General features: G+C 56.1%; 1 pseudogene; it reads right to left on the bottom strand.

Annotated features, from left to right (window-relative positions):
• Positions 1-1,658: 1,658 nt before the first annotated feature.
• LOC141934300 (feather keratin 3-like) lies at positions 1,659-2,129 on the bottom strand (annotated as a pseudogene).
• Positions 2,130-20,300: the final 18,171 nt, after the last annotated feature.

Here is a 20,300-nt window from a genome sequence, read left to right on the forward strand (position 1 = left end):
GCTCTAAAGATGCAGGTCAAACCCCAATACAGGGCAAAAAGCAGCTGGTTTTCAAGCAGCTGCCACCCAGGGTCCGGCCAGCTCAGGACACGTTTCACTGTCGCCTCAGCCAAAAGTTGTCTCTTCTTACGCCCGCACGACAGCAGATTCCGCAAACCCTGCGATCAGCCAACAGTGTGAATCGGTAGTTTTAAACACCTCCCGTAAGGGTGAAGAAGGACCTTGGGAACCTGCGCAACAAAACGTCCCACATCAGTCCCAGGTGGGGCTCTCCGCAAGACAGCTCCCTCAGCACAGGAAGGGCCTCAAGGCCAGGGCAAAGCACATGGCTTTTGGTTCTGTTAACATGTTCCAAGCTCAGCCAACTGAAGGGAGAAGCATTGCAGCAAGCAAAGTCCCTGACCTGCCCAGAGGCCTGTCAGTTAGTAACTACCACAACTATAGCACGCTCCATTCAAAACTGCCATTGTCTCGAACCCCACGATAAGCACCAAAAAGACTTGGGTGAGTTGTCCTTGTCTGCTCATCAGGTGTCCACCAAGATGCTCTATCACTCCCCATCCTCAAAGAGAAAGGGGGGACAAAAGAAGATGGAAATCTCATGGGTCAGGATAAGGGCAGTTTAACGAAGACAGTCAAAGCAAAGCGTGCAGATGCAAAGCGAAGCAAGAAGGTTTATTCTCTACTGCCCATCAGCAGGCGATGTGCAGCCACTTCTGGGAAGCAGGGTCACAGTACACTTAGTGGTTGCTTCCGAGGAGAAAGGCCGTAATAAGGAATGCCACCCCACACCCCATCCCCCCACCTCCTCCTTTCTCTTAGCATTTGTTGCTGACCATGATGTCATCTGGTACGGAATATCCCTTTGGTCAGCCTGGGTCGGCTGTCCTGGCTATGTCACCTCCAACCTCCTGCCCACACCCAGCCTACTGGCCTTTTGGAGAGGGAGCTGGAGAGACAGTCTTGCTGCTGCACAAGCACTGCCCAGCAAAACCCAAAACATTTATCTGTTATCAACACCATTCTAGCTACAACTACAAAGAGCAAGCTGGAGGGCTAATATGGTGGAACTTAACTTCACCCCAGGTAGACCCTATACAGTGCTGTTACCATCCACCGCGCATTCATCCCCAACAACCGCTTTCCAGAAACAGCCCTGAGCCACACCTCTCTCCCTGGGCACCTTGGGGGACTATACGGAGGGGAAAGGATGACACAGAGGCGTGCGCTGGGATGCAGCAGAACTTTAATGAGTCAAAAGAGGAAATGAGATCACTCTGAGTGGAGGTCCTGGTGCAGGGAGCACCAGGGGCAGAGAGCAGTCTGCGCCCCATGGCTGTGGCGGAGATGCAGCCAGGTGTCCACCTGCCTGCCCCACAGAAGGAGCAGGGCCAGCAGGTCCTCCCTAGGCTGGCTCTGTGGGGCTCAGAGCCCAGGGGAGCACAGGACAAGCAGCACACGGGAGGGAAAAGAGAGAGTGGGAGAAGGAAAGGCAGGCATGGGGCGTGCTTGGTGAGAGCCCAGGCTGGCCGTGTCCTTTTGCCAGAGGTGCTGGGATGGCCCAGCCCCTCTGAAAGCAAGAACCCAGTGCTCCATGCCCAGTCTGGTCCCACCCTGTGGGTCCCTGGGGGCCTTCCCCAGGGCTGTCACCAGCAGCTTCAGCAGGGGAGGCACCTCCTGCCGCAGAGGCGGCTGCCAAGGCCGGAGAGGCCAAAGCCCCCGGAGGAGATGGGCACTCCCTCAGAGCTGAGGATGCTGCCAACGGCAGCGGAGGTGGAGGAGCCCACGGCAGTGCTCTGCGGGAAGGAGCTGAGGATGGGGCCGGGCAGGGTCACCACCACGGGGGAGGGCTGGATGACGACGGTGGAGTCCTGGCACTGCCTGACACAGGACTCATTGCAGCTGTTGGCCAGCGGGGTCGGGCCGCAGGGCTGGCAGGGCTGGCAGGGCAGGCACGGGTTGTAGCAGGACATGACTCAACTGTGAAGATGAACCTGGGCTCTAGAAGTGGAAAACAAAGCATGGGGGGGTGCTTGATGAGCCACCTGGCACCCCACCATGAGGGAGAAGAGAGACGAGGAGAAGAGGTGGAGGCCTTTTAGGGAGGCCCACGGGTTTCTCCTTCCCATCAGCCCAAAAGAACCCTGCCAAGAGTGACCAAGTCCAGGGAGGTCCCCACCATGTCCATAGCTCACGCCAGACAAGCCCCAGCCTCTCTCCATGAAAAAAACTTCTGCCCCCTTCCCACTCCCATGATAAGCAGATTCATACACCAGGGAAGACACGGCGAGGAGGACGAGGAGGACGAGGAGGAAGATGAGGAGGAAGGCAAGAAAGGAGTCCCAACTCACCTTGTTCCCAAGGAGGTGGAGCTGAGAGGAGTAGACGAGAGAGTGAGGAGAAGGGCCCGCTTTTATACTGCTCCGGCACCACCCCAGGCGCACAGTCACTGCACGCAGGCAGTAATTTTCCAACAGACTCACCTCCAAAGTAAAATATCCTACCTAGTGGCACAGGCTGTGCTTTGTTTCCGTCAACAGTGCCATTTCATTTCCTCATTTCTGACATGCTTGGTCTGCCATGTAGGCTCTTTTCATGTGCCGGGAGGGGAGGCAGGATTTGCCGTCAAGACATGAGGCTCCTGACACTCCTCGGAACATCTGGACCAGGGAAGGCTTACATGCAGTAGAGGAGAATCAGGTGTGGGAGCAATCAAAGAGATTGGACAGGCATGAGTGCATGTATCCTGATGCCACGCACCCAAGGGAGTTGGTTGGTGTCACTACAAGGCCGCTCTCAACTCCCTTTGAAAGTCACAGCAGTCAGGGAACGCATCTGAGGACTGGAAGGAAGCCAGTGGGCCTCCTGTCTTCAAGAAGGGCACAAAGGAGGAGCCGGGGAACAACAGGCCAGTCAGCCTCACCTCCACCCCTGCAAAGGTGATGGAGCAAATCATCCTGGAAGCGCTTCCCAAGACAAAAGGACAAGAAAATGATTGTGAGTGGTCAGCATGGATTTACAGAGGGCAAGGCAGGCCTGACCAACCTCCTGGCCTTCTTTGATGACCTGCTTGGCTCCGGTGTATGAGGGAAGGGCAGCGAATGTGGTTCATCTCATCTAAACAAGGCTTTTGACGCTGTCTCCTGTGACAATCCTTACGGAGCGAGTGACAAAAAAGAGGCTGGGGAAGAGGGCAGTGCAGGGGATTGAAATCTGGCATGCCTGCTGGCCTCCAAGGATTATGACAAGTGTCACGATGTCCAGCTGGCGGTCACTCTCTCCTGGTGCCAGGCCTTTGGGTCGCCAGGTCGGGGTCCAAAGCATGTGACCAAAGTGCATGGTGGTGTGAGGAGACACAGAGAGAGGAACAAGGTGCTGTCCCGAGCCTCAACACACTGCTCTGGTAGTGAGGAGGGAGGGACCCAACTGCACAGGGCTTGTTGAGGAGCAACATTGTCCCTCTGCAAGCCTGCTGATGGCGTAGGTTGGGGACCCCCAGAGACAGCCACAAGAGGGGATAAATTTACCAGAGAAATCAGCACATGTCTCCCCAGAAGGAGAAGCTGTGCTTGGGCAAAGGCATTTGAAATCACTAGCGCAGCCCATCTGCCCATAGAGGCAGTGATCAGCACGAGCTGGAGTGAGCAGAGAGGCAGACAGGAAGGTAGAAGGATGTGGCGGCTCCTCAGTCACAGGAGCCTTTGGGAACCCAGGAGAGGACCGCATTGGTGCAAAGACAGGCCGACCTTCCTGCACAGGGTTTTGAAAACAACCTCACCAGCCATGTCCTCCGTCTGCACAGACTGCTCCAGCACTTGGGGGCACATCTTCTGCCTGTACTGACATGGTCTTGCTCAGGAAATGCTTGGGCCTCTCATCCTGATACTTCAAAAGAGCCTCTGCGGCCTAGAGGTCACGTCAGAAATGAGGAAATGAAATGGCACTGTTGACGGAAACTAAAACACAACCTGTGCCACTAGGTAGGATATTTTGCTTTGGAGGTGAGTCTGTTGGAAAATTACTGCCCGCGTGCAGTGACTGTGGGCCTGGGGCGGTGCCGGAGCAGTATAAAAGCGGGCCCTTCTCCTCACTCTCTCATCCACTCCTCTCAGCTCCATCTCCTTGGGAACAAGGTGAGTTTGGCGCCCTTTCTTGCCTTCCTGCTCATCTTCCTCCTTGTGCTCCTCTGGGGTTTTTCAACACATACCTGTCTCTCTGTCCGATGCTGTGTCTTGAGGCTGTTTGTGAAGGGAGAGAGAAGGGAGGAGAAGGTGTGGCAAGCAGAGAGGTTGGGGCTTGGTGGAGGTGTCTTGTGAGGTATGGGCTAGGTGGGGAGCTCCCTGGGCATGGTCACACTTGGTTGGGCTCTTTTGAGCTGAGGAGAAGGGTATCCCTCATGGTGGGGTGCCAGGCTGCTCGTCAACCACCCCTCGTGCTTTGTTATGCCTTTCTGCATGCCCCAGGCTCATCTCCACTGTCGAGACATGTCCTGCAACAACCCGTGCCTGCCATGCCTGCCCTGCCAGCCCTGCCGGCCCTGCGGCCCGACCCCGCTGGCCAACAGCTGCAATGAGCCCTGTGTCAGGCAGTGCCAGGACTCCACCGTCGTCATCCAGCCCTCCCCCGTGGTGGTGACCCTGCCCGGCCCCATCCTCAGCTCCTTCCCGCAGAGCACCGCCGTGGGCTCCTCCACCTCCGCTGCCGTTGGCAGCATCCTCAGCTCTGAGGGAGTGCCCATCTCCTCCGGGGGCTTTGGCCTCTCCGGCCTTGGCAGCCGCCTCTGCGGCAGGAGGTGCCTCCCCTGCTAAAGCTGCTGGTGACAGCCCTGGGGAAGGCCCCCAGGGACCCACAGGGTGGGACCAGACTGGGGATGGAGCACTGGGTTCTTGCTTTCAGAGGGGCTGGGCCATCCCAGCACCTCTGGCAAAAGGACGCGGCCAGCCTGGGCTCTCACCAAGCACGCCCCATGCCTGCCTTTCCTTCTCCCACTCTCTCTTTTCCCTCCCGTGTGCTGCTTGTCCTGTGCTCCCCTGGGCTCTGAGCCCCACAGAGCCAGCCTAGGGAGGACCTGCTGGCCCTGATCCCTCTGTGGCGCAGGCAGGTGGACACCTGGCTGCATCTCCGCCACAGCCATGGGGCACAGACTCCTTTCTGGCCCTGGTGCTCCCTGCACTAGAGCCTCCACTCAGAGTTACCTCGTTTCTGCCATTTGATCCATTAAAGTTTCGCTGCATCCCAGCCCATGCCTCTATGTCATCCTTTGCCTTGCAGAAGCTCTCCCAAGATAATCAGGGATAGAGTTGGGGTTGCTCAGGGCTGATTCTGGGAAGGGGATCCCGAGGACGGCTGTGCAGTGACACAGGCTCACTTTGTGCAGTCATGCAGTGGTTCCCACTCGCATGCCTTTGGGAATGCTGAAGGCTCCCCGTGTGCCCCATGCACCCAGAGCTTCCCCAGGGCAACACTCTCCTCACCACTGCTGCTGCAGTGTCCGCAGAAGGAAGGACCACGCAGAGGCAGTTAAAAATCTTTCCTGTGGTGGGTTAAGATTGTCTTGCTGCCAGATTGGTGAGGATACAATTGTTACTGATCACATCCACAGGGATATGAGGACCTCCATCATGCCTTTTATTCCCCAGAAACGCATCTCCTGTGCACGTCCTTTGACCTTGCTTCTTTTTACGGCCAATCCACCTTTCAGACTAGCTCCATGGGTTGCCCCTCACAGCTGAAGTGCTGGCCTGTGGGCACAAGGAGGGAGAGAGATTTTCTTCCAAATTTCACAGGCAGGAAGATGCTCTCTCCACCGCTGCTGTATCCAAATCTGGGCAATACGTTGCTGCCAAGCTGTTAGATCTGGACAACCTTTTTCACATGGTCTGTATACGCAGGGCATTATCTAGAGCCTGGAGACCTCCCTGTCATCGAGGTCACGGTAGATGACTTCCAGCACCATTAATTCTCTCAGGTTCTGCAAACCTTCTTAAGCAGCAGTCGACCTTCCTTGCTAAAGCCTAAGATCTCCCTCGAACAGATATCTTGCCCTCACGCTTGACACGAGATGCTTCCAGAGACTGCGACTTGTTGCCTTTTTTCCAATCCCAGTGTCAAAGGATCGCAGCTGTTGGGCTTCCTTACCTTCTAATTCCTGACTGTTGGCCCCACTCTCCCAGCCGCGGAGTTGCCAGGCAGTTCTCCTCTCACCTGGCTAGTGCCTGTCATCTTTCCACATGTCTCAAAGCTCTCTCAAAGTCAGGAAGCCCGTACTTTCCTTCTCTGGAGTGATTTCTCTCACTTCTTCCTGACATTTCTTTGCTGACGGACCAGCTTACCAACCAGATTCTTCCTCCTCCTCACTCCCTTCCTAGTCGATGACATGGACCCGTTCACCTCCTTGCCCGCTAGGTCTTTTTCACCTCTAGGGCCATTCCTGGAGGTGGTGTTTGGGTCCCTATCTCAGCCATGGTGTTCACACCTGTGGTTTGGGTCTCTGCCTCAACTACCATGTTCTTAGATGTAGTTTGGATCCCTGGCTGAATCGTGACAATCTCTTGGGTCCCTGCCTTAGCCACGGTCCTCTGATAGCGCTCAACTGGGGCTCTAAAGATGCAGGTCAAACCCCAATACAGGGCAAAAAGCAGCTGGTTTTCAAGCAGCTGCCACCCAGGGTCCGGCCAGCTCAGGACACGTTTCACTGTCGCCTCAGCCAAAAGTTGTCTCTTCTTACGCCCGCACGACAGCAGATTCCGCAAACCCTGCGATCAGCCAACAGTGTGAATCGGTAGTTTTAAACACCTCCCGTAAGGGTGAAGAAGGACCTTGGGAACCTGCGCAACAAAACGTCCCACATCAGTCCCAGGTGGGGCTCTCCGCAAGACAGCTCCCTCAGCACAGGAAGGGCCTCAAGGCCAGGGCAAAGCACATGGCTTTTGGTTCTGTTAACATGTTCCAAGCTCAGCCAACTGAAGGGAGAAGCATTGCAGCAAGCAAAGTCCCTGACCTGCCCAGAGGCCTGTCAGTTAGTAACTACCACAACTATAGCACGCTCCATTCAAAACTGCCATTGTCTCGAACCCCACGATAAGCACCAAAAAGACTTGGGTGAGTTGTCCTTGTCTGCTCATCAGGTGTCCACCAAGATGCTCTATCACTCCCCATCCTCAAAGAGAAAGGGGGGACAAAAGAAGATGGAAATCTCATGGGTCAGGATAAGGGCAGTTTAACGAAGACAGTCAAAGCAAAGCGTGCAGATGCAAAGCGAAGCAAGAAGGTTTATTCTCTACTGCCCATCAGCAGGCGATGTGCAGCCACTTCTGGGAAGCAGGGTCACAGTACACTTAGTGGTTGCTTCCGAGGAGAAAGGCCGTAATAAGGAATGCCACCCCACACCCCATCCCCCCACCTCCTCCTTTCTCTTAGCATTTGTTGCTGACCATGATGTCATCTGGTACGGAATATCCCTTTGGTCAGCCTGGGTCGGCTGTCCTGGCTATGTCACCTCCAACCTCCTGCCCACACCCAGCCTACTGGCCTTTTGGAGAGGGAGCTGGAGAGACAGTCTTGCTGCTGCACAAGCACTGCCCAGCAAAACCCAAAACATTTATCTGTTATCAACACCATTCTAGCTACAACTACAAAGAGCAAGCTGGAGGGCTAATATGGTGGAACTTAACTTCACCCCAGGTAGACCCTATACAGTGCTGTTACCATCCACCGCGCATTCATCCCCAACAACCGCTTTCCAGAAACAGCCCTGAGCCACACCTCTCTCCCTGGGCACCTTGGGGGACTATACGGAGGGGAAAGGATGACACAGAGGCGTGCGCTGGGATGCAGCAGAACTTTAATGAGTCAAAAGAGGAAATGAGATCACTCTGAGTGGAGGTCCTGGTGCAGGGAGCACCAGGGGCAGAGAGCAGTCTGCGCCCCATGGCTGTGGCGGAGAGGCAGCCAGGTGTCCACCTGCCTGCCCCACAGAGGGAGCTGGGCCAGCAGGTCCTCCCTAGGCTGGCTCTGTGGTGCTCAGAGCCCAGGGGAGCACAGGACAAGCAGCACATGGGAGGGAAAGGAGAGAGTGGGAGAAAGGAAAGGCAGGCATGGGGCGTGCTTGGTGAGAGCCCAGGCTAGCCTCGTCCTTTTGCCAGAGGTGCTGGGGTGGCCCAGCCCCTCTGAAAGCAAGAACCCAGTGCTCCATCCCCAGTCTGGTCCCACCCAATGGGTCCCTGGGGGCCTTCCCCAGGGCTGTCACCAGCAGCTTCAGCAGGGGAGGCACCTCCTGCCGCAGAGGCGGCTGCCAAGGCCGGAGAGGCCAAAGCCCCCGGAGGAGATGGGCACTCCCTCAGAGCTGAGGATGCTGCCAACGGCAGCGGAGGTGGAGGAGCCCACGGCGGTGCTCTGCGGGAAGGAGCTGAGGATGGGGCCGGGCAGGGTCACCACCACGGGGGAGGGCTGGATGACGACGGTGGAGTCCTGGCACTGCCTGACACAGGACTCATTGCAGCTGTTGGCCAGCGGGGTCGGGCCGCAGGGCTGGCAGGGCTGGCAGGGCAGGCACGGGTTGTAGCAGGACATGACTCAACTGTGAAGATGAACCTGGGCTCTAGAATTGGAAAACAAAGCATGGGGGGGTGCTTGATGAGCCACCTGGCACCCCACCATGAGGGAGAAGAGAGACGAGGAGAAGAGGTGGAGGCCTTTTAGGGAGGCCCACGGGTTTCTCCTTCCCATCAGCCCAAAAGAACCCTGCCAAGAGTGACCAAGTCCAGGGAGGTCCCCACCATGTCCATAGCTCACGCCAGACAAGCCCCAGCCTCTCTCCATGAAAAAAACTTCTGCCCCCTTCCCACTCCCATGATAAGCAGATTCATACACCAGGGAAGACACGGCGAGGAGGACGAGGAGGACGAGGAGGAAGATGAGGAGGAAGGCAAGAAAGGAGTCCCAACTCACCTTGTTCCCAAGGAGATGGAGCTGAGAGAAGTAGATGAGAGAGTGAGGAGAAGGGCCCGCTTTTATACTGCTCCGGCACCACCCCAGGCGCACAGTCACTGCACGCAGGCAGTAATTTTCCAACAGACTCACCTCCAAAGTAAAATATCCTACCTAGTGGCACAGGCTGTGCTTTGTTTCCGTCAACAGTGCCATTTCATTTCCTCATTTCTGACATGCTTGGTCTGCCATGTAGGCTCTTTTCATGTGCCGGGAGGGGAGGCAGGATTTGCCGTCAAGACATGAGGCTCCTGACACTCCTCGGAACATCTGGACCAGGGAAGGCTTACATGCAGTAGAGGAGAATCAGGTGTGGGAGCAATCAAAGAGATTGGACAGGCATGAGTGCATGTATCCTGATGCCACGCACCCAAGGGAGTTGGTTGGTGTCACTACAAGGCCGCTCTCAACTCCCTTTGAAAGTCACAGCAGTCAGGGAACGCATCTGAGGACTGGAAGGAAGCCAGTGGGCCTCCTGTCTTCAAGAAGGGCACAAAGGAGGAGCCGGGGAACAACAGGCCAGTCAGCCTCACCTCCACCCCTGCAAAGGTGATGGAGCAAATCATCCTGGAAGCGCTTCCCAAGACAAAAGGACAAGAAAATGATTGTGAGTGGTCAGCATGGATTTACAGAGGGCAAGGCAGGCCTGACCAACCTCCTGGCCTTCTTTGATGACCTGCTTGGCTCCGGTGTATGAGGGAAGGGCAGCGAATGTGGTTCATCTCATCTAAACAAGGCTTTTGACGCTGTCTCCTGTGACAATCCTTACGGAGCGAGTGACAAAAAAGAGGCTGGGGAAGAGGGCAGTGCAGGGGATTGAAATCTGGCATGCCTGCTGGCCTCCAAGGATTATGACAAGTGTCACGATGTCCAGCTGGCGGTCACTCTCTCCTGGTGCCAGGCCTTTGGGTCGCCAGGTCGGGGTCCAAAGCATGTGACCAAAGTGCATGGTGGTGTGAGGAGACACAGAGAGAGGAACAAGGTGCTGTCCCGAGCCTCAACACACTGCTCTGGTAGTGAGGAGGGAGGGACCCAACTGCACAGGGCTTGTTGAGGAGCAACATTGTCCCTCTGCAAGCCTGCTGATGGCGTAGGTTGGGGACCCCCAGAGACAGCCACAAGAGGGGATAAATTTACCAGAGAAATCAGCACATGTCTCCCCAGAAGGAGAAGCTGTGCTTGGGCAAAGGCATTTGAAATCACTAGCGCAGCCCATCTGCCCATAGAGGCAGTGATCAGCACGAGCTGGAGTGAGCAGAGAGGCAGACAGGAAGGTAGAAGGATGTGGCGGCTCCTCAGTCACAGGAGCCTTTGGGAACCCAGGAGAGGACCGCATTGGTGCAAAGACAGGCCGACCTTCCTGCACAGGGTTTTGAAAACAACCTCACCAGCCATGTCCTCCGTCTGCACAGACTGCTCCAGCACTTGGGGGCACATCTTCTGCCTGTACTGACATGGTCTTGCTCAGGAAATGCTTGGGCCTCTCATCCTGATACTTCAAAAGAGCCTCTGCGGCCTAGAGGTCACGTCAGAAATGAGGAAATGAAATGGCACTGTTGACGGAAACTAAAACACAACCTGTGCCACTAGGTAGGATATTTTGCTTTGGAGGTGAGTCTGTTGGAAAATTACTGCCCGCGTGCAGTGACTGTGGGCCTGGGGCGGTGCCGGAGCAGTATAAAAGCGGGCCCTTCTCCTCACTCTCTCATCCACTCCTCTCAGCTCCATCTCCTTGGGAACAAGGTGAGTTTGGCGCCCTTTCTTGCCTTCCTGCTCATCTTCCTCCTTGTGCTCCTCTGGGGTTTTTCAACACATACCTGTCTCTCTGTCCGATGCTGTGTCTTGAGGCTGTTTGTGAAGGGAGAGAGAAGGGAGGAGAAGGTGTGGCAAGCAGAGAGGTTGGGGCTTGGTGGAGGTGTCTTGTGAGGTATGGGCTAGGTGGGGAGCTCCCTGGGCATGGTCACACTTGGTTGGGCTCTTTTGAGCTGAGGAGAAGGGTATCCCTCATGGTGGGGTGCCAGGCTGCTCGTCAACCACCCCTCGTGCTTTGTTATGCCTTTCTGCATGCCCCAGGCTCATCTCCACTGTCGAGACATGTCCTGCAACAACCCGTGCCTGCCATGCCTGCCCTGCCAGCCCTGCCGGCCCTGCGGCCCGACCCCGCTGGCCAACAGCTGCAATGAGCCCTGTGTCAGGCAGTGCCAGGACTCCACCGTCGTCATCCAGCCCTCCCCCGTGGTGGTGACCCTGCCCGGCCCCATCCTCAGCTCCTTCCCGCAGAGCACCGCCGTGGGCTCCTCCACCTCCGCTGCCGTTGGCAGCATCCTCAGCTCTGAGGGAGTGCCCATCTCCTCCGGGGGCTTTGGCCTCTCCGGCCTTGGCAGCCGCCTCTGCGGCAGGAGGTGCCTCCCCTGCTAAAGCTGCTGGTGACAGCCCTGGGGAAGGCCCCCAGGGACCCACAGGGTGGGACCAGACTGGGGATGGAGCACTGGGTTCTTGCTTTCAGAGGGGCTGGGCCATCCCAGCACCTCTGGCAAAAGGACGCGGCCAGCCTGGGCTCTCACCAAGCACGCCCCATGCCTGCCTTTCCTTCTCCCACTCTCTCTTTTCCCTCCCGTGTGCTGCTTGTCCTGTGCTCCCCTGGGCTCTGAGCCCCACAGAGCCAGCCTAGGGAGGACCTGCTGGCCCTGATCCCTCTGTGGCGCAGGCAGGTGGACACCTGGCTGCATCTCCGCCACAGCCATGGGGCACAGACTCCTTTCTGGCCCTGGTGCTCCCTGCACTAGAGCCTCCACTCAGAGTTACCTCGTTTCTGCCATTTGATCCATTAAAGTTTCGCTGCATCCCAGCCCATGCCTCTATGTCATCCTTTGCCTTGCAGAAGCTCTCCCAAGATAATCAGGGATAGAGTTGGGGTTGCTCAGGGCTGATTCTGGGAAGGGGATCCCGAGGACGGCTGTGCAGTGACACAGGCTCACTTTGTGCAGTCATGCAGTGGTTCCCACTCGCATGCCTTTGGGAATGCTGAAGGCTCCCCGTGTGCCCCATGCACCCAGAGCTTCCCCAGGGCAACACTCTCCTCACCACTGCTGCTGCAGTGTCCGCAGAAGGAAGGACCACGCAGAGGCAGTTAAAAATCTTTCCTGTGGTGGGTTAAGATTGTCTTGCTGCCAGATTGGTGAGGATACAATTGTTACTGATCACATCCACAGGGATATGAGGACCTCCATCATGCCTTTTATTCCCCAGAAACGCATCTCCTGTGCACGTCCTTTGACCTTGCTTCTTTTTACGGCCAATCCACCTTTCAGACTAGCTCCATGGGTTGCCCCTCACAGCTGAAGTGCTGGCCTGTGGGCACAAGGAGGGAGAGAGATTTTCTTCCAAATTTCACAGGCAGGAAGATGCTCTCTCCACCGCTGCTGTATCCAAATCTGGGCAATACGTTGCTGCCAAGCTGTTAGATCTGGACAACCTTTTTCACATGGTCTGTATACGCAGGGCATTATCTAGAGCCTGGAGACCTCCCTGTCATCGAGGTCACGGTAGATGACTTCCAGCACCATTAATTCTCTCAGGTTCTGCAAACCTTCTTAAGCAGCAGTCGACCTTCCTTGCTAAAGCCTAAGATCTCCCTCGAACAGATATCTTGCCCTCACGCTTGACACGAGATGCTTCCAGAGACTGCGACTTGTTGCCTTTTTTCCAATCCCAGTGTCAAAGGATCGCAGCTGTTGGGCTTCCTTACCTTCTAATTCCTGACTGTTGGCCCCACTCTCCCAGCCGCGGAGTTGCCAGGCAGTTCTCCTCTCACCTGGCTAGTGCCTGTCATCTTTCCACATGTCTCAAAGCTCTCTCAAAGTCAGGAAGCCCGTACTTTCCTTCTCTGGAGTGATTTCTCTCACTTCTTCCTGACATTTCTTTGCTGACGGACCAGCTTACCAACCAGATTCTTCCTCCTCCTCACTCCCTTCCTAGTCGATGACATGGACCCGTTCACCTCCTTGCCCGCTAGGTCTTTTTCACCTCTAGGGCCATTCCTGGAGGTGGTGTTTGGGTCCCTATCTCAGCCATGGTGTTCACACCTGTGGTTTGGGTCTCTGCCTCAACTACCATGTTCTTAGATGTAGTTTGGATCCCTGGCTGAATCGTGACAATCTCTTGGGTCCCTGCCTTAGCCACGGTCCTCTGATAGCGCTCAACTGGGGCTCTAAAGATGCAGGTCAAACCCCAATACAGGGCAAAAAGCAGCTGGTTTTCAAGCAGCTGCCACCCAGGGTCCGGCCAGCTCAGGACACGTTTCACTGTCGCCTCAGCCAAAAGTTGTCTCTTCTTACGCCCGCACGACAGCAGATTCCGCAAACCCTGCGATCAGCCAACAGTGTGAATCGGTAGTTTTAAACACCTCCCGTAAGGGTGAAGAAGGACCTTGGGAACCTGCGCAACAAAACGTCCCACATCAGTCCCAGGTGGGGCTCTCCGCAAGACAGCTCCCTCAGCACAGGAAGGGCCTCAAGGCCAGGGCAAAGCACATGGCTTTTGGTTCTGTTAACATGTTCCAAGCTCAGCCAACTGAAGGGAGAAGCATTGCAGCAAGCAAAGTCCCTGACCTGCCCAGAGGCCTGTCAGTTAGTAACTACCACAACTATAGCACGCTCCATTCAAAACTGCCATTGTCTCGAACCCCACGATAAGCACCAAAAAGACTTGGGTGAGTTGTCCTTGTCTGCTCATCAGGTGTCCACCAAGATGCTCTATCACTCCCCATCCTCAAAGAGAAAGGGGGGACAAAAGAAGATGGAAATCTCATGGGTCAGGATAAGGGCAGTTTAACGAAGACAGTCAAAGCAAAGCGTGCAGATGCAAAGCGAAGCAAGAAGGTTTATTCTCTACTGCCCATCAGCAGGCGATGTGCAGCCACTTCTGGGAAGCAGGGTCACAGTACACTTAGTGGTTGCTTCCGAGGAGAAAGGCCGTAATAAGGAATGCCACCCCACACCCCATCCCCCCACCTCCTCCTTTCTCTTAGCATTTGTTGCTGACCATGATGTCATCTGGTACGGAATATCCCTTTGGTCAGCCTGGGTCGGCTGTCCTGGCTATGTCACCTCCAACCTCCTGCCCACACCCAGCCTACTGGCCTTTTGGAGAGGGAGCTGGAGAGACAGTCTTGCTGCTGCACAAGCACTGCCCAGCAAAACCCAAAACATTTATCTGTTATCAACACCATTCTAGCTACAACTACAAAGAGCAAGCTGGAGGGCTAATATGGTGGAACTTAACTTCACCCCAGGTAGACCCTATACAGTGCTGTTACCATCCACCGCGCATTCATCCCCAACAACCGCTTTCCAGAAACAGCCCTGAGCCACACCTCTCTCCCTGGGCACCTTGGGGGACTATACGGAGGGGAAAGGATGACACAGAGGCGTGCGCTGGGATGCAGCAGAACTTTAATGAGTCAAAAGAGGAAATGAGATCACTCTGAGTGGAGGTCCTGGTGCAGGGAGCACCAGGGGCAGAGAGCAGTCTGCGCCCCATGGCTGTGGCGGAGAGGCAGCCAGGTGTCCACCTGCCTGCCCCACAGAGGGAGCTGGGCCAGCAGGTCCTCCCTAGGCTGGCTCTGTGGTGCTCAGAGCCCAGGGGAGCACAGGACAAGCAGCACATGGGAGGGAAAGGAGAGAGTGGGAGAAAGGAAAGGCAGGCATGGGGCGTGCTTGGTGAGAGCCCAGGCTAGCCTCGTCCTTTTGCCAGAGGTGCTGGGGTGGCCCAGCCCCTCTGAAAGCAAGAACCCAGTGCTCCATCCCCAGTCTGGTCCCACCCAATGGGTCCCTGGGGGCCTTCCCCAGGGCTGTCACCAGCAGCTTCAGCAGGGGAGGCACCTCCTGCCGCAGAGGCGGCTGCCAAGGCCGGAGAGGCCAAAGCCCCCGGAGGAGATGGGCACTCCCTCAGAGCTGAGGATGCTGCCAACGGCAGCGGAGGTGGAGGAGCCCACGGCGGTGCTCTGCGGGAAGGAGCTGAGGATGGGGCCGGGCAGGGTCACCACCACGGGGGAGGGCTGGATGACGACGGTGGAGTCCTGGCACTGCCTGACACAGGACTCATTGCAGCTGTTGGCCAGCGGGGTCGGGCCGCATGGCTGGCAGGGCTGGCAGGGCAGGCACGGGTTGTAGCAGGACATGACTCAACTGTGAAGATGAACCTGGGCTCTAGAATTGGAAAACAAAGCATGGGGGGGTGCTTGATGAGCCACCTGGCACCCCACCATGAGGGAGAAGAGAGACGAGGAGAAGAGGTGGAGGCCTTTTAGGGAGGCCCACGGGTTTCTCCTTCCCATCAGCCCAAAAGAACCCTGCCAAGAGTGACCAAGTCCAGGGAGGTCCCCACCATGTCCATAGCTCACGCCAGACAAGCCCCAGCCTCTCTCCATGAAAAAAACTTCTGCCCCCTTCCCACTCCCATGATAAGCAGATTCATACACCAGGGAAGACACGGCGAGGAGGACGAGGAGGACGAGGAGGAAGATGAGGAGGAAGGCAAGAAAGGAGTCCCAACTCACCTTGTTCCCAAGGAGATGGAGCTGAGAGAAGTAGATGAGAGAGTGAGGAGAAGGGCCCGCTTTTATACTGCTCCGGCACCACCCCAGGCGCACAGTCACTGCACGCAGGCAGTAATTTTCCAACAGACTCACCTCCAAAGTAAAATATCCTACCTAGTGGCACAGGCTGTGCTTTGTTTCCGTCAACAGTGCCATTTCATTTCCTCATTTCTGACATGCTTGGTCTGCCATGTAGGCTCTTTTCATGTGCCGGGAGGGGAGGCAGGATTTGCCGTCAAGACATGAGGCTCCTGACACTCCTCGGAACATCTGGACCAGGGAAGGCTTACATGCAGTAGAGGAGAATCAGGTGTGGGAGCAATCAAAGAGATTGGACAGGCATGAGTGCATGTATCCTGATGCCACGCACCCAAGGGAGTTGGTTGGTGTCACTACAAGGCCGCTCTCAACTCCCTTTGAAAGTCACAGCAGTCAGGGAACGCATCTGAGGACTGGAAGGAAGCCAGTGGGCCTCCTGTCTTCAAGAAGGGCACAAAGGAGGAGCCGGGGAACAACAGGCCAGTCAGCCTCACCTCCACCCCTGCAAAGGTGATGGAGCAAATCATCCTGGAAGCGCTTCCCAAGACAAAAGGACAAGAAAATGATTGTGAGTGGTCAGCATGGATTTACAGAGGGCAAGGCAGGCCTGACCAACCTCCTGGCCTTCTTTGATGACCTGCTTGGCTCCGGTGTATGAGGGAAGGGCAGCGAATGTGGTTCATCTCATCTAAACAAGGCTTTTGACGCTGTCTCCTGTGACAATCCTTACGGAGCGAGTGACAAAAAAGAGGCTGGGGAAGAGGGCAGTGCAGGGGATTGAAATCTGGCATGCCTGCTGGCCTCCAAGGATTATGACAAGTGTCACGATGTCCAGCTGGCGGTCACTCTCTCCTGGTGCCAGGCCTTTGGGTCGCCAGGTCGGGGTCCAAAGCATGTGACCAAAGTGCATGGTGGTGTGAGGAGACACAGAGAGAGGAACAAGGTGCTGTCCCGAGCCTCAACACACTGCTCTGGTAGTGAGGAGGGAGGGACCCAACTGCACAGGGCTTGTTGAGGAGCAACATTGTCCCTCTGCAAGCCTGCTGATGGCGTAGGTTGGGGACCCCCAGAGACAGCCACAAGAGGGGATAAATTTACCAGAGAAATCAGCACATGTCTCCCCAGAAGGAGAAGCTGTGCTTGGGCAAAGGCATTTGAAATCACTAGCGCAGCCCATCTGCCCATAGAGGCAGTGATCAGCACGAGCTGGAGTGAGCAGAGAGGCAGACAGGAAGGTAGAAGGATGTGGCGGCTCCTCAGTCACAGGAGCCTTTGGGAACCCAGGAGAGGACCGCATTGGTGCAAAGACAGGCCGACCTTCCTGCACAGGGTTTTGAAAACAACCTCACCAGCCATGTCCTCCGTCTGCACAGACTGCTCCAGCACTTGGGGGCACATCTTCTGCCTGTACTGACATGGTCTTGCTCAGGAAATGCTTGGGCCTCTCATCCTGATACTTCAAAAGAGCCTCTGCGGCCTAGAGGTCACGTCAGAAATGAGGAAATGAAATGGCACTGTTGACGGAAACTAAAACACAACCTGTGCCACTAGGTAGGATATTTTGCTTTGGAGGTGAGTCTGTTGGAAAATTACTGCCCGCGTGCAGTGACTGTGGGCCTGGGGCGGTGCCGGAGCAGTATAAAAGCGGGCCCTTCTCCTCACTCTCTCATCCACTCCTCTCAGCTCCATCTCCTTGGGAACAAGGTGAGTTTGGCGCCCTTTCTTGCCTTCCTGCTCATCTTCCTCCTTGTGCTCCTCTGGGGTTTTTCAACACATACCTGTCTCTCTGTCCGATGCTGTGTCTTGAGGCTGTTTGTGAAGGGAGAGAGAAGGGAGGAGAAGGTGTGGCAAGCAGAGAGGTTGGGGCTTGGTGGAGGTGTCTTGTGAGGTATGGGCTAGGTGGGGAGCTCCCTGGGCATGGTCACACTTGGTTGGGCTCTTTTGAGCTGAGGAGAAGGGTATCCCTCATGGTGGGGTGCCAGGCTGCTCGTCAACCACCCCTCGTGCTTTGTTATGCCTTTCTGCATGCCCCAGGCTCATCTCCACTGTCGAGACATGTCCTGCAACAACCCGTGCCTGCCATGCCTGCCCTGCCAGCCCTGCCGGCCCTGCGGCCCGACCCCGCTGGCCAACAGCTGCAATGAGCCCTGTGTCAGGCAGTGCCAGGACTCCACCGTCGTCATCCAGCCCTCCCCCGTGGTGGTGACCCTGCCCGGCCCCATCCTCAGCTCCTTCCCGCAGAGCACCGCCGTGGGCTCCTCCACCTCCGCTGCCGTTGGCAGCATCCTCAGCTCTGAGGGAGTGCCCATCTCCTCCGGGGGCTTTGGCCTCTCCGGCCTTGGCAGCCGCCTCTGCGGCAGGAGGTGCCTCCCCTGCTGAAGCTGCTGGTGACAGCCCTGGGGAAGGCCCCCAGGGACCCACAGGGTGGGACCAGACTGGGGATGGAGCACTGGGTTCTTGCTTTCAGAGGGGCTGGGCCATCCCAGCACCTCTGGCAAAAGGACGCGGCCAGCCTGGGCTCTCACCAAGCACGCCCCATGCCTGCCTTTCCTTCTCCCACTCTCTCTTTTCCCTCCCGTGTGCTGCTTGTCCTGTGCTCCCCTGGGCTCTGAGCCCCACAGAGCCAGCCTAGGGAGGACCTGCTGGCCCTGATCCCTCTGTGGCGCAGGCAGGTGGACACCTGGCTGCATCTCCGCCACAGCCATGGGGCACAGACTCCTTTCTGGCCCTGGTGCTCCCTGCACTAGAGCCTCCACTCAGAGTTACCTCGTTTCTGCCATTTGATCCATTAAAGTTTCGCTGCATCCCAGCCCATGCCTCTATGTCATCCTTTGCCTTGCAGAAGCTCTCCCAAGATAATCAGGGATAGAGTTGGGGTTGCTCAGGGCTGATTCTGGGAAGGGGATCCCGAGGACGGCTGTGCAGTGACACAGGCTCACTTTGTGCAGTCATGCAGTGGTTCCCACTCGCATGCCTTTGGGAATGCTGAAGGCTCCCCGTGTGCCCCATGCACCCAGAGCTTCCCCAGGGCAACACTCTCCTCACCACTGCTGCTGCAGTGTCCGCAGAAGGAAGGACCACGCAGAGGCAGTTAAAAATCTTTCCTGTGGTGGGTTAAGATTGTCTTGCTGCCAGATTGGTGAGGATACAATTGTTACTGATCACATCCACAGGGATATGAGGACCTCCATCATGCCTTTTATTCCCCAGAAACGCATCTCCTGTGCACGTCCTTTGACCTTGCTTCTTTTTACGGCCAATCCACCTTTCAGACTAGCTCCATGGGTTGCCCCTCACAGCTGAAGTGCTGGCCTGTGGGCACAAGGAGGGAGAGAGATTTTCTTCCAAATTTCACAGGCAGGAAGATGCTCTCTCCACCGCTGCTGTATCCAAATCTGGGCAATACGTTGCTGCCAAGCTGTTAGATCTGGACAACCTTTTTCACATGGTCTGTATACGCAGGGCATTATCTAGAGCCTGGAGACCTCCCTGTCATCGAGGTCACGGTAGATGACTTCCAGCACCATTAATTCTCTCAGGTTCTGCAAACCTTCTTAAGCAGCAGTCGACCTTCCTTGCTAAAGCCTAAGATCTCCCTCGGACTGATATCTTGCCCTCACGCTTGACACGAGATGCTTCCAGAGACTGCGACTTGTTGCCTTTTTTCCAATCCCAGTGTCAAAGGATCGCAGCTGTTGGGCTTCCTTACCTTCTAATTCCTGATTGTTGGCCCCACTCTCCCAGCCGCGGAGTTGCCAGGCAGTTCTCCTCTCACCTGGCTAGTGCCTGTCATCTTTCCACATGTCTCAAAGCTCTCTCAAAGTCAGGAAGCCCGTACTTTCCTTCTCTGGAGTGATTTCTCTCACTTCTTCCTGACATTTCTTTGCTGACGGACCAGCTTACCAACCAGATTCTTCCTCCTCCTCACTCCCTTCCTAGTCGATGACATGGACCCGTTCACCTCCTTGCCCGCTAGGTCTTTTTCACCTCTAGGGCCATTCCTGGAGGTGGTGTTTGGGTCCCTATCTCAGCCATGGTGTTCACACCTGTGGTTTGGGTCTCTGCCTCAACTACCATGTTCTTAGATGTAGTTTGGATCCCTGGCTGAATCGTGACAATCTCTTGGGTCCCTGCCTTAGCCACGGTCCTCTGATAGCGCTCAACTGGGGCTCTAAAGATGCAGGTCAAACCCCAATACAGGGCAAAAAGCAGCTGGTTTTCAAGCAGCTGCCACCCAGGGTCCGGCCAGCTCAGGACACGTTTCACTGTCGCCTCAGCCAAAAGTTGTCTCTTCTTACGCCCGCACGACAGCAGATTCCGCAAACCCTGCGATCAGCCAACAGTGTGAATCGGTAGTTTTAAACACCTCCCGTAAGGGTGAAGAAGGACCTTGGGAACCTGCGCAACAAAACGTCCCACATCAGTCCCAGGTGGGGCTCTCCGCAAGACAGCTCCCTCAGCACAGGAAGGGCCTCAAGGCCAGGGCAAAGCACATGGCTTTTGGTTCTGTTAACATGTTCCAAGCTCAGCCAACTGAAGGGAGAAGCATTGCAGCAAGCAAAGTCCCTGACCTGCCCAGAGGCCTGTCAGTTAGTAACTACCACAACTATAGCACGCTCCATTCAAAACTGCCATTGTCTCGAACCCCACGATAAGCACCAAAAAGACTTGGGTG

This window comes from Strix aluco, chromosome 24 (genome assembly GCF_031877795.1).
Source record: "Strix aluco isolate bStrAlu1 chromosome 24, bStrAlu1.hap1, whole genome shotgun sequence".
In the NCBI taxonomy this organism is placed as follows: Eukaryota; Metazoa; Chordata; class Aves; order Strigiformes; family Strigidae; genus Strix; species Strix aluco.